This window comes from Aquarana catesbeiana, linkage group LG03 (genome assembly GCF_042186555.1).
Source record: "Aquarana catesbeiana isolate 2022-GZ linkage group LG03, ASM4218655v1, whole genome shotgun sequence".
NCBI classification, from domain to species: domain Eukaryota; kingdom Metazoa; phylum Chordata; class Amphibia; order Anura; family Ranidae; genus Aquarana; species Aquarana catesbeiana.
The window spans coordinates 35,171,768-35,186,478 of record NC_133326.1 but is presented as its reverse complement, the minus strand read 5'-3'; the positions used below and the strand labels follow the sequence as shown (position 1 = coordinate 35,186,478).

At 43.2% G+C, this 14,711-nt stretch overlaps 1 protein-coding gene across 3 annotated transcripts in view; it reads left to right on the top strand.

Annotated features, from left to right (window-relative positions):
* Window positions 1-14,711, top strand: part of KLHL25 (kelch like family member 25) — an 89,674-nt gene that overhangs the window by 16,035 nt on the left and 58,928 nt on the right. For 2 of the 3 annotated variants that reach the window (XM_073618421.1, XM_073618424.1), the window contains exon 2: window positions 8,991-9,322. The gene's annotated coding sequence lies outside the window, so the exon portion shown is untranslated. Of the gene's footprint in view, window positions 1-8,990; window positions 9,323-9,425; window positions 9,572-14,711 lie in introns of all 3 variants that reach the window. The other variant, XM_073618422.1, reaches the window with a different exon arrangement.

The window sequence follows — 14,711 nt, the reverse complement described above, 5'->3', positions numbered from 1 at the left end:
AATTATTAGATGTGGTGGCTGCATTTGTTTTCCTTTTGTTTTTTTTGTTTTTTTCCCCCTCTGTTTTCGCCTGGTGATCTGGCCAGTAACTTACCTCCTGTATTTAGTGAGACACGACTCTGGAGGACTGAGCACAAGAGGCACAGCAGCATTTACTATCTTTGGGGGGGGGGGGGGGGAAGGGTTTAACAGATTTAAAGGAGATATACAGTCAAAGCTCATTTGGCTGTACTTCTCCTGTGGATTACAGAAGTGGCGTTCGTTCTGGACTCCGGGGACCCATTTTCAGCAGACAGCTGGCTGAAGCCCGCTGTCAGCTGATGTCGCAGAACTGGCCCAGGCTCGGGCAAGATTACAACAATAAATTTTGGATCCGCCCACATGCCTGGATCGGCAGCTGGCTTGGCCTCTCAGAGAGCCTGAGCCGGCTTCTCCCACCCCCTCCACAGCCCAGCGCTTCAGTGAGCTTGGGTGGGGGGGGACAGAATAAAGAGACGGTGACTTAACAGTCATCAGATCTCTGCTCATGGAGCTCTGAGAACCGAGTGATCAGCGCTCTTTGATCACTCAGCTCTCAGTCTTAGAGCCAGCGAGGGACAGATGCTGCATCCACCTAGGTAAGTATGTAGAACATAGAATGGTGACAAGGACTTTGTGGAAAGAGACAACCAGCCCACATCCCTATATCAATACACAATAGAAAAAATGTTCGTGTCGGCACGGGCATCGGACTGAACGTGCAGCCACTGTGATTTTGCAAGCTACTGACCACAGACGCTCCATCGCTTATTGTTTTCTTGTACAACGGCACTAGAGACCAAACAGCAGCTGTAGATAACACTCCTTTTTCAGCCAGCACAGGGATTTTTTACCCCTTATGTGCCATTAGCGGACAATATATTATATAACTCTAAATATCTGGGACTGACGGGATACCCCCCATTGCTCTGTTTCTGGGTCATTAATGTGCTTTGGCGATATTTAACCTTGGAGCCAGCATAGTGACAATTTATCCCCTATGCACTAATAGCTGACAAGACTTTTCATAACAATAGACACCCAGGGTGTCACCAACTGACGGATGTTACGCCCTTTGTGTTTTGTCCTGATCTGTCGGACGGTCTCGGCCTCCTGGTGGTGGCGGCGGCGGTCTTCAGGTCCAGACCCCGGTAGCAAATCTTTCCTTCCCCTCCTTCTTTTAAAACTGGATGCTATCGATGCTGATCTTGCAATACTACGACAGTCATATACCTCACCACCAGCCCCTGAAGAAGAGGTCGCAACTACTATAAAACCTCGAAACGCGTCGGGCTTGCACTGCAAACCAGCTTTTTGCTGAGGCAGCTCCTATGTGGGGTTAAGTGTAGTACTGTCAATTTGTTTTGTATATAATTGCTGTATCACCATCATTTGTTTCTTTGGCATCCATTTTTTCCATTATTATTTTTTGTTGCCATTAATATGTGTCATGCTTTTTAACTTTTTGGTAAAATAAAACTACTATTTTTATACTCTTTGATGTACTTTTTGAGACTTTCGCCCTTTAAAATCCCACCAAGAGGGAAAAAATGTTTCTATTAGGTAAGTATGTAGTTCATTCTGCACTCCTGTGACACATTTTCAGTCGACAGCAGGCTAAAGCGCGCTTTCGTCTGATGTCACAGAGCCAGTCTGGGCTTGAGAAAGATCGTGACTATATGGTTGGCATCCACCCGGGAGCCTGGACTGCCAGTCTGAGTCAGCCACTCCCCTGCCCCCCCCCCCCCCCCCCCCAGAAACAGCTCTCCAGAACTGAGTGATTAGTGGTATTTGATCGCTCAGTTCTCAGTCTTGGAGGCAGCTGGGGGGGGGGGGGGTTGGCCAGATACAGCATCCACCTCATAAACCCCAAACCTCCCTTGGGGGGAGGGGGTCACTGTATTGGGGTGGATAAAGTGGGAGGGAACTCCCATGAGAGAGAGAGATTTATTTTTTTTTTTTTTTTTTATTATAGGCTTACCTATAGGTCTTGTAAATCCCTAAATCTATCCCCTATTTTGTAGATGCTGTAACAGGACTCAAAATTTCAAGTCTCTAGCCAGCCCTTCAAGAGTTACTCGCCCCCAAGTCCGCCCCTAAATATATCCTCATAAATCATCTAATGAAATTACACTGGTAAATGTTTTATGCAGAATTAAGTTCCAAAAATGAATATTAAAACAACTTTAACAGTATTAACATAAAGCATATCAGTGCAGCCCCATCAGTGCAGCGTATTATTGCCCACCAGTGCAGCATACCAGTGCCCATCGGTGTAGCGTATCATGCAGCCTCCTCATTGTCCAAATGTGCAGCCTATTAATGCCAAAAAGTGCAGCCTCCTCAGTCATCCGTGCCCAGCAATGCACCAGGGAGGAATCGTGAGGATCGGGCGGGCGGACGGATAACACAGAGAGGGATCCCCTGCTGAGACGCGGCTTGTATATGAATAGCCGCACTGTCAAATGAAGTCCCACCTCCTGGAATCTAATAGACAGCATACTGGTCCAATGCCGGTCCGGAGGCGGGACTTTGACATCAGCCAGCTATTCATATACAAGCCGCGTCTCAGTGGGAGATCCCTGCTCTGTGTCCTGTCGGATGCATGATTCTTCTGACCGTTTCCTGGCTGATCGCTTCTGCCAGAAGCAGTGCTGGCTTTTTTACAGGACATCAGGGTGGCAGGAACCCCCCCCCCCCCCCCCCCCCTCCAGGCCACTTTGATGGCTGCGCTGCTTCTGCCAGAAGTGATCAGCCAGGAAACGGTCAGCCTGGTCCGCCCCGGCTCCTCGCTTGCCCTCCGCTAAATTCTACTTGCAAAATGCGAGCAGGTGAGTGGAATTTTTTTAAGGCTGCGCTATAACATTTGCGCAAACCAATCAATATATGCTTATTGCGATTATATAATATAATAATTTTTTTTTTGACCAAAAATATGTAGCAGAATACATATTGGCCTAGACTGATGAATACATTTTGTTGTTTTTTTATATATTATTTTGGATATGTATTATAGCAGAAAGTACAAAATATAGTTAATATTTTGATTTTTCTTTTAAAAATTGTTGCTCTTTTTTTGTTTATAGCACAAAAAATAAAAACCACAGAGGTGATCAAATACCACCAAAAGAAAGCTCTATTTGTGGGTAAAAAAGGATATCCATTTTGTTTGGGTACAGCGTTGCATGACCGCGAAATTGTCAGTTAAAGCGATGCACTGCCATATCTCAAAAAATGGCCTGGTTGTTAAGGGGGTAAATCCTTCCTTGGCTGAAGCGGTTAATTCTGCAATAAATGGTGTGTACTTGTTAGGAGGGTGTCACTCCTCAGGTTTTAGGATGATATAATTGGAGTGAAACTTCAACTCTTTGAGAGATAAATTAATGATTACTTAAATGCAAATAAAGCCTTTTGGTTCTGGGAAAACGGATCAATAGATGGTCAGGTCACTGGATACTGACGAGGCTTTGAAGCTTGGCAGTGTTCATCTAGGTGACCCCCCCACTTCTCTGTATTCCGGGGATAACTCTGCACCCCCTAAATACTTGCTTTGTGACACCTCCTAATTGTAACAGAGTAATCACAGCAGTAATTGTCCTGATTGGAGTAATTCTTTTATCTCGGGGGTATTTATGATCTCAGTGCAGACAGACGCATTGATTTCTTTCATGCAGGAGGCTAATTCCAACAAATCGATAGAGACTGCAGCAAATGAAGAGGCAGATGAGATCTATTTATATGATGGGCTTTCATGAAAAGCTGTGTCCTCCTTCCTACACTTCTTTTTTTTTTTTTTTTTTTTTTTTTTTTTTGCATGGCTAAATGCAGCGCACGTGTTTTATATGCATATGCTGCTGTGTGTATGGGCAGCACAAGTCTGATCATTGGAGAAAAGTAAAAGCAAACTTATTTTCCAGCATAGCTAGAGAACTGACCACGCTGCGCTCTCATGCCTAGTGTGGTCAGTTTATAATAGGAAAGCAGAGGGACTGGCAGGAACACCAGAGCTTTCACACAAAGAAAGCAACACAAAGAGAACAGGACAGGAGACTTTGTCATACAAGTACATGGTACAGCAGGCACATATCAGGAATATGAAATGTTGGGTTTGCGTATTCTTTAACCACTTGCCGGCTGTCATGACGGCCAGGCGGTGCGGCTCTCATTCTGGGAAGGCGTCATAGGACGCCCTCGCCTTCCCTACCCACCAGGGTGTGTGTGCCACTGCGGCAATCTCACGCGCCCGCCGTGTCACTGGGCACCCGATGCGCGCGATGTCCGCCTGGCACACGCGATTGCCCTGTAACACGGCAGGATGTGGATCTGTGTGTGTAAACACACAGATCCACGTCCTGTGAGAGAGGATAGGAGACCGATCTGTGTTCTCAGTACAGAGCAACACCGATCGGTCATCTCCCCTTGTGAGTCCCCTCCCCCTTCAGTTAGAAACATTCCCTAGGAACACCGTTAACCCCCTCGATCGCCCCCTAGTGTTAACCCCTTCCCTGCAAGTCACATTTATACAGGGATCGGTGCATTTTTATAGCACGAATCGCTGTATAAATGTGAATGGTCCCAAAAATGTGTCAAAAGTGTCCAATATGTCCGCCACAATATCAGTCGCAATAAAAATCGCAGATCGCCACCATGACTAGTAAAAAAAAAAAAAGAAAATAATAATAAAAATGCTATAAATCTATCCCTTATTTTGTAGACGCTATAACTTTTGCGCAAACCAATCAATATACGCTTATTGCAATTTTTTTATTTTCTTATTTTTGTTAAAAAAAAAAAAAAAAAAAAAAAGTAGAAGAATAGGTATCGGTCTAAAATATTTATTATAACAAAGTTAAAAATATTGTGTTTTTTTTTTTTTTTTTCAAACTTGTCCCTCTTCTTTTGTTTATAGCGCAAAAAATAAAAACTGCAGATGTGATCAAATACCACCAAAATAATGCTCTACTTGTGGGGAAAAAATAATAAAAATTTCATTTGGGTACAGTGTTGCATGACCGCGCAATTGTCATTCAAAGTGTGACAGCGCTGAAAGCTGAAAAATGGCTTGGGCAGGAAGGGGGTGAAAATGCCCTATATTGAGATGGTTAAAGTGGTTGTAAACCCTGTCACACCACTTGTACCTACATGTAAGTCTATAATAGGGCTTACCTGTAGGTACTGTAAATATCTCCTAAACCTGCATGGTTTAGGAGATATTTACCATATAAGCATGCACCAACGTCGTCAGCACATGCGCACTAAAGAAACGGCTCGCTTGTGCCATTTCTTCAGCAGCGTGCCGTGACCGGCGGCTCCCACGTGCATGCGCGGGAGTGACATCATCGGAGCTCCAGCCAATCGTCTGAGCCAGCGAACCCAAAAATGACGACATGTCGCAGGTCATAGCAGTGTGCGGGGCCGCTGCAACAGCTTCAATCTAAGGTAAGTATTTCATAATGAGCTAGTATGCGCCCTTTTTTTTTTTCTTTTTTTTTCGGGTTTACAACCACTTTGGGGCTGCATTCACATATGATCACGATTCCGGCCCACGATTTCAAATGGCTGCAAAACGCGGGGCACAATTGCGATGCCATTACTTCTAATGGCACCCCAATCGCGCCGCAGTTTTCCTGCAATTGTCGCACAGTAAATCTCACTGCATTTGCGTCAAATTGCGACGCTTTCGGCCAAAAGAAGCTTGTGTTCTTTTTTGAGTGACAAGCGTCGCAATTGCAGCACGATTTTCCGTGTGGCAACTGCGGCACGTTTGCGGTGCCATTAGAAGTAATGGCATTGCAATCGCGTTTTGCAGCCATTTGAAATCACGGGGTGGAATCCGGGAGTTTTTTCCCACGATCATGTGTGAATGCAGCCTAACAGTGGATAATGCAGTCCCCAGCCAGTCTGTCCACTTGGAGAGAGGAGGGAAGGAGGGAGGTGCAGGGTAGTGCCTTGCTGTTCTAGGCTATGGGGATGTGATTCTATTGATACACACAGTGTAGGGAGACACAGCTTCACTCCTGGCAGGCAAGAGTGGCTCCATAGGAAGCTGCAAGAGAAAGGAGCCACACTGAAACAAGAAACCCGGGGCAGCAGTCAGGGCACCAGTTTAACCTGGAACATAGGCAAGGATTAGAAGATGAAGAAGCTGCATACTCAGTAAGTGATTAAGGGCCGTTCACACTGATGCAAATCTGATGCGATCCAAAATTATTAGATTCGCATGTCATCTGAAAATTCATTGTTTTCTATGAAGGCTGTTCACATTGATGCAGTGGGATTTTGATCTGGTTAAAAAAAAGGGTCCTGTGCGAGTTTTAATCTTCAGAAATTGCGTTAAATTCACACCTGTCAAAACACAAATTGCACTGAAATCGCATCAATCCACACCGCATTAGTGTGAGCTGAGCCTAAATCAGCTGCTGAAAGTGTTTTAAAAACTGAGGATTTGTTATAACTTTTAATGTAGTTGTTAAGCCACTTTAACCTGTATACACCATCAGCGCTGCCTCCTATTATAGTATCCCCCTCTGTGTGTGATTTATAAATATAAATGCTGCAAATACCTCATTTCACTGCTGAGATTGCAATCACATGACCAGCCAGCTCTCTCCTTTCCTCCTCTGAGAGATGCAGCAGGCGGGGCTGAGATTCCTCTGCTGATGTCAGTCAGGAGGAGGAGGAGGGGGCTGGCTGGTCATGTGATCGCAATCTCAGCTGTGAAATTCGCTATACGCAGCATTTATATTTATAAATCATACACAGAGAGGGACACTGCAATAGCTAGTGCTAGTGTTATGCAAGCAGCAGGAGGGGGGGGGGGCGGGGCAGCACTGTCATGAGCAAAGAGGGGGGGGGACGACACAGGAGCACAAAAAAGAGTAGCTAGCGGGCCGCGGATGACAGAGGCACATGAACTGACCACTGTGTCTGGTCTCAGCAGCCATGATACACTGTGGTCAGTTTACATAGGGGAGGGCAGGATCAGCCAGGTATTTCAGGTGTTACAGGGGGCCAAATCACTCAGGTCAAGTACTGTCTCATATAACATGCTTTAAAGGAGCAGGATCCAATTTTTTTTTGGTGATCACATTTCCTCTGTTCACAGCTTCATAAGAGCTGGGGGGAGGAGAAGCAGCAGCACACAGAGATTCCCAATGAATGGGTGTGTCAGGACAAGTCTGATCATTGGAGAAAAGTGCACGGAGTTCTCAGTATAGCTATATCGGCTTCACCTAGTGCCTAAAATGTGGTATTTTCCCGAGTACAACCGTCAGGAAAATATCTTATGGCTAAATTTTATTTATTTTATCAAAAAAAACTACTCCCAAACTCATTTGAAGTAAAACACATAGCCAAGTAGTATTCTCCACAATTTTTTTTTTATTTATTTATTTTTTTTTTTTATTGTGCATTAAAAAAAGAAAACAAATAAAACTGGACATGTGATCTGCCAATAGAACTTAACCAAAAAGTGCATTCTATGCATCCAAAAATATAGAAAATATATCAAATCATTATTAATAAACCAAAAAATAAAAGCCTCATGCATGTGCCTTTCTTAATATAGGGGGTCAACAATGCCAAGAGTTGTTGAAAGCAGGGGTCCGTCATCTGTAGATAATTCTAAAAATCATCCAGATTATTCTCCTGGAGCTCCCGCAGCAAAGGCGTATGATATAATAGGTAACGATTTTAATAAAGCAACCAATTTTTGGTCCAAGAAATCCTCCTCCTCCTGGACTGGACTTGGGTCAAAGCAATAACTCCAATTCCAATAATAAATAACACGTTATCTCCTCCGATTCCGCAACATGGCTGGGTGACGAACGGCCGTTCAGAAATGAACTTAAAAGCGCAAATCAACACTCGCCAAACTTCTACTAACACGAAAATAGCAGAAGGAGCCCAAAGGGTGGCGCCTGACAATTGAACTTCCTCTTTATCGGCTCGTAGTACGTCACTACGTTTGTGTATGAAGCCAGGTGTCCCAATACTTTTGATAAAATAGTGTATATTGCAACTTTTACTCTGTGCGTATTAGGGTTGTCCCGATACCACTTTTTTAAAACCGAATACAAGTACCGATACTTTTTTCAGTCATTTTTTTTTTTTACGATTTAATTTTTTACAATTTAATTTATTTTGTGGGTTGTGTGGTGTTTGTATTTATTTATTTTTATTTATTTCTTACAATGCTTTATTTTTTTTTTTGGGGGGGGGGGGTGGACTGTGTCAGTGTGTAGAGTGGTGTTTTTTTTTTTCTCTTATTTTTACAATTTTAACCTTTGCAATATTTATTACATTTTTTTAACATCTCCCCTTTGAGACAGAGAGAGGGTCTGAGGACACAGGTTCGCAGTCCCTTTCTCTGCAGCCTCAGCTGCACTGAAGGTAAATTGAGAGGAGATAGCGGCTCCTCGCCATTCATAAACTGAAGCATCGTAAACACAGATTACAATGCTCAATGACAGTTATGAATGAACAGAGTCGGTGATCACTGACTCTGCATTTGGGAAAGGAAGGAGCTGGTAAATGACATATTTACCACCTCCTTCCTCCGCTCTCCATTCTGACAGATCGAGCACAGAGGGGGACCGGAGGAGGATATGGGGGACAGAGAGGGGTGATCGGTGCGGTGCTGAGGAGGAGTTACAATCACCGACCTCCCCGTATAGATTTCGATAAAGCAGCTGAAAGCCGTGGGAGGGAGAAGAGAAGCGGCTGTCAGCTGCTTTATTGAAATGTATATTCAGGGAGAGATCGGTGATTGTAACTCCTCCCCAGCGTCGCACTGATCACCCCTGACTGTTCAGGTATCGGATTAAGCATCATTTGTCTGGGTAGAAGTACTCAGGCAAACGCTCGGTATCGGCACCGATACTAGTATCGGTGCAACCCTAGTGTGTGAGTATGTATACCTATATACATAAAGTATACAAAATGATCATTTTACATCCTTTTTTTCTTTGCAGTGTTCTAGGATGCTTCTGCAAAAATAAAGAAGGAAAACGGAAGTCAGAGCACAATGCACAAAGAGAAGCGTGCCGTCACCCTGGAGGCCGGGATATAAAGCATGTTAAACAAGCTATGAAAATGCAGAACATTCTTTCCCTTAGACCCAAAGAGCAGCACATTCCTGACGTTCCACTGAGGTCTGGACTAAACAGAATTTGCTTGTTGCTACAAATTCTACCTAGTGTAAACGGCCATGGGGGAAATGGGCTGAGCGAAATCGCACAACTAACCTAAACCAACTAACCTAAGCCAAAACTCCTCTAAAATACCCCGTACAAGGTTGTAGCGGGTAAGTTTTACTATTAGATATGTAGCAGATGTGTAGTATGACTGAAGAGGAAAGAGAAGGCCTGCTTGCAGAGATAGTGCAATGTGTTTCATTGTTTGTGCAGCCTAGACTTGTGAAGCAATCGGTACAAGATTATTTCTGCTGTAGGGAAGATCAGAGTCCGGATCTCTTTTTATAAACCTTTCTCTAAGTGCATATCAAGTGCTATTCCCATAGGCGGCTTATACGTACCATCAGCAGAAAACAATGGTAAGTAGTACACCGTTTCCCATGCAAGATAACCATATATTAAATTAATAATAATAAAAACAAAAATATATATACTGGTGCAGCTGTGCATAGAAACCAATCGGCTTCCAGGTTTTATTGTCAAAGCTTGCCAACTGCACAATGTAGCTTTACTGCCACAGTGCGGGCTGGCTGCGCAGGATCACGTGTGTGTGTGTGTGTGTGTGTGTGTGTGTGTGTATGTATGTATGTATATGTATGTATGTGTGTGTGTATATATATATATATATATATATATATATATATATATATATATATATATATATATATATATATATATATATATATATATATATATATATATATATATATATATATATATATATATATATATATATTAATTGTGTGTGATTATGCTTCTCCATGTAGGGGGCGCACGTGCTGCCGGTGCCCCAGCTGTGCTGTAATAGGTCACAGCACAAGCTGGTGGCAGCCAATGGATGACTGCCGATCGACGAGAAAGGAGACAGGACAGAGCTCTGTGTATGTAAACAAGGCAGAGGTCTCTCCTGTCAGCGGGGATGTGCCAGTTTTGTTTCTCTACAAAGCACATTCCTTAGTAAAAGCACCACTTAATACACAGATAAACACTGGTTAAGCACACAATTAACCCTTTGCCTGTTTACCCCTTTCCAGACAGTGTTCTTAGTACAGTGATAGTGCATATTTTTAGCACTGATCACTGTATTAGTGTCACTGGTTCCCAAAAAGTGTCAAATAGAATGAAGGGCAATCTGACACTAGAGCAATCCTGCTATAAGTTGCTGATCGCCGCCATAAAAAAATTGTGTGTGTGTGTGATATATTACAGTTGTGCTCATAAATTTACATATCCTGGCAGAATTTGATTCCTTGGCCATTTTTCATAGAATATGAATGATAACACAAAAACTTTTCTTTCACTCATGGTTAGTGTTTGGCTGAAGCCATTTATTATCAATCAACTGTGTTTTTACTATTTTTAACCACTTAAGGACCAGCCTTGTTTTGGATTTTAGGTGTTTACAAGTTAAAAACAGTTTTTTTGCTAGAAAATTACTTGGAACCCCCAAACATTATATATGGTTTTTCTTCTAACACCCTAGAGAATAAAATGGCGGTCGTTGCTTTTTTTTACACCGTATTTGCGCAGCGGTCTTAAAAGCGCACTTTTTTGGGGGGAAAAAATTCACTTTTTTGAATAAAAAAAATAAGACAACAGTAAAGTTATCCCAATTTTTTTTTTTTTTATATTGTGAAAGATAATTTTACGCCAAGTAAATTGATACCCAACATGTCACGCTTCAAAATTGCGCCCGCTCGTGGAATGGCGTCAAACTTTTACCCTCAAAAATCTCCATAGGCGACGTTTAAAAAATTCTGCAGGTTGCATATTTTGCGGTACAGAGGAGGTCTAGGGCTAGAATTATTGCTCTCGCTCTACCGGTCACGGCGATACCTCATATGTGTGGTTTGACCACCGTTTTCATATGCGGGTGCTACTCGCGTATGCGTTGGCTTCTGCGCGCAAGCTTGTCGGGACGGGCGGGTTTTTAAAAAAAAAACAAAAAAAAAACAAAAAAAAAAACAATTTTTTATTATTTATTTTACATTATTTTATTTTTACACTGTTTAAAAAAAAAAAAAAAAAAAAAAAATTGTGTCACTTTTATTCCTATTACAAGGAATGTAAACATCCCTTGTAATAGAAAAAAGCATGACAGGACCTCTGAAATATGAGATCTGGGGTCAAAAAGACCTCAGATCTCATATTTACACTAAAATGCAATTGAAAAAAAAAAGACATTTGAAAAACTGTGCCTTTTTAAGAGGTGTGGACGGAAGTAACGTTTTGACCTCGCTTCCGCCCAGCAGTGTCATGGAGATGAGTGGGCGCCATCTTAGCCTCACTCATCCCCAGGCACAGGACAGAGACGGATGCGATCGCCTCCGCCGCTACCGACGGCTCCGGTAAGCGGCGGAGAGCACCGGATCGGGGAGGGGGGGCCCTCTCCCGCCACCGATGAGTGATTCACCGCATGGACCACTTTTATCTGAAAGCCGTCCGCCGCACGAAAACGGGGATACCGCGGTTATGGCAGCTACGATATACCCCTTCAAAGTTTGGACATACATCGTCGTGAGGCAGTCGGCAAGTGGTTAAATCATAATGACCACAGAAACTACCCCAATGACCCTGATCAAAAGTTTACATACCCTGGGGATTTTGGCCTGACAGCATGCACACAAGATGACATAAAGGGGTTTGAATGGCTATTGAAGGTAACTCCTCACCTGTGATCTGTTTGCTTGTAATTAGTGTGTGTATGTGTGTGTGTGTGTGTGTGTGTGTGTGTGTGTGTGTGTGTGTATGTATGTATATATATATATATATATATATATATATATTTTAAAATATTCAGTGAGTTTCTGGACCCCCTGACAGACCCTTGCATCTTTCACCCAGTGCTGCACTAACATTTCTGGATTCTGAGTCATGGTGAAAGCAAAAGAATTGTCTAAAGATTTTATACATGTAGCAGTGTGGTTGCCGCTAGTAACTAACATCCACCATATCGCCCTGCTGCCAGACCTTCAAATATCGCCTATTTTGTTTATTGGGGTGTATAACTTGGTTGGAGGGGAAGGGGTATATGGGATGTCCATAGATCAAATTAATTTGCTATCATATTTATAGATTAGAACTTTGTTTGAGCTTGAAGAAGTGATGCACATGTATAACATCGACAGTCTTCCCTGCATTACCATGCAGATTATTGCTCCTCCTCTGTGTAACTCCCAGGAATCCTTCCCTCCTGCATAAAACGTATACTGCAGCACATTGTGTTTCTTGTCACATCCTCTTCTGTATGCAAAAGAACCCACTCTGAATAGTCTCTAATGCTGACTATGGTTGCTGCTACTAGGCCAGAGGCCTGCAGTACCTCTCCCCGGAGGCCTAGTAGTTTAATAGGTGTTGAACAGTGGACTACCGTGCCCAGCTTGCAAATCCTGCTCCCTTGGGCCGCATCGATTTGACACTATTCACCACAGTCTCTCCTCTGATCCAGGACTCCTCATCAATGACCATGTAAAGATGAGGACTTCATCCATGACCGTGTAAGGATGAAGTTCCTGGCATGTCTCCACATCCAGCCCTCCACTGTGGTACACTCGCCGACCTTTCTTTGCCCCGAGTCCATGATGGAGAACTTAACCAGACTGTACGTTGCGACAGCTTCTCCTGTCCCTCTGCTCCAGGAACTCCTCATCAATGACCGTGTGAAGTTCCCTCACAGTTCTCCTCCTGCGATCGGCGCCCCCCCCCCCAGATGGGGATGGCCTCCTGCTGCTGTCTAGTACTCCATTCTCATTCTCCACTTCTCCCGGCCGACAACCCCCCCCGTGGCCTGTTACCTCAGCTTATATGGCAGGCCCGCCCTTGTGGATTGGTCAGGGCTCCTCACATGAGCTGCCTGCCACTCCAGTTCTAGGCCCTGGCCCTCTTCCAGAACATTCTCCCTGGAAGCAGGGAAGGTGCCTCAGCACTGAAGCACAGGTGGTCACACCCACTGCTACACTAACCACTCCCTGCCCCCAGATCAAACAAACTGTATTGACAGTTTCCCTAGCAAAAATCCTATACTAGCACCTACCTATGGTAAAGGGTGCTACATACAGTTGAATTGTATAAAACAGGAAAGGGAAATAAAAAGATATCCAAGGAATTGAGAATGCCAATCAGCAGTGTTCAGACTGTAATCAAGAAGTGAAAAATGAGGTGTTCTGTTGAAACCAAACCACGATCAGGTAGACCAACTAAAATTTCAGCCACAACTGCCAGGGAAATTGTTCGGGATGCAAAGAAAAACCCACAAATAACTTCAGGTGAAATACAGGACTCGAGATGCTCAAGAAGAAGGCACTTGAAGAAATATGGGCTGCATGGTCGAGTCGCCAGAAGAAAGCCATTACTACGTGCCACAAAGTATCCCACTTACAATATGCCAAACAGTACAGAGACAAGCCTCAAACCTTCTGGCACAGTCATTTGGAGTGAGGAGACCAAAATTTAGCTTTTTGGCCACAACCATAAACCCTACATTTGGAGAGGAGTCAACAAGGCCTATGATGAAAGGTACACCATTCCTACTGTGAAACACAGAGGTGGATCGCTGATGTTTTGGGGATGTGTGAGCTACAAAGGCACAGGAAATTTGGTCAAAATTGTTGGTAGGATGAATTCAGTATGTTATCAAACATACTGGAGAAACATTTGCACTCATCAGCCAGGAAGCTGCGCATGGGATGTACTTGGACATTCCAACATGACAATGATCCAAAACACAAGGTCAAGTCGACCTGTCGTTGGGTACAGCAGAATAAAGTGAAGGTTCTGGAGTGGGCATCTCAGTCTCCTGACCTCAATATCATTGAGCCACTCTGGAGAGATCTCAAACGTGCAGTTCATGCAAGATTGCCCAAGAATTTACAGGAACTGGAGGCTTTTTGCCAAGAGGAATGGGCAGCTTTACCATCTGAGAAGATAAAGAGCCTCATCCACAAATACTGCAAAAAACTTCAAGCTGTCATTGATGTTAAAGGGGACAATACACGGTATTAAGAACTGGGGTATGTAAACTTTTGATCGGGGTCATTTTGGGTAGTTTCTGTTGCCAATTATGATTTAAAAAGAGTAAACACGGTTGATAAATGGCTTCAGCCAAATGCTAACCATGAGTGAAAAAAGTTTGTGTTATCATTTATATTCTCAGAAAAATGGCCAAGAAATCATAAGTTCTGCCAGTGTATATAAACATATGAGCACAACTCTGTGTGTGTGTATACTGTATGTGTAATATATATTCTCACTGGGATTTTTCTATTGATTTTTACTGAAAATGTATAGCAATACATATTGGCCTAAACTTTATGAATACCTTTTTTTTTTGTTTTCTTTAATTCTCTTCTTTCCCTTTTTTTTTTTTTTTTTTTTTTTTTGCGCTATAAAATTATAAAAAACACCGACAATTAAAAAAAAAAAAAGTCGTGCAGCGGTGATCAAATGCCGCCAAAAGGAAGCTCTATTTGTGGATATGCAATTAGCGGACCTCCAGCTGTT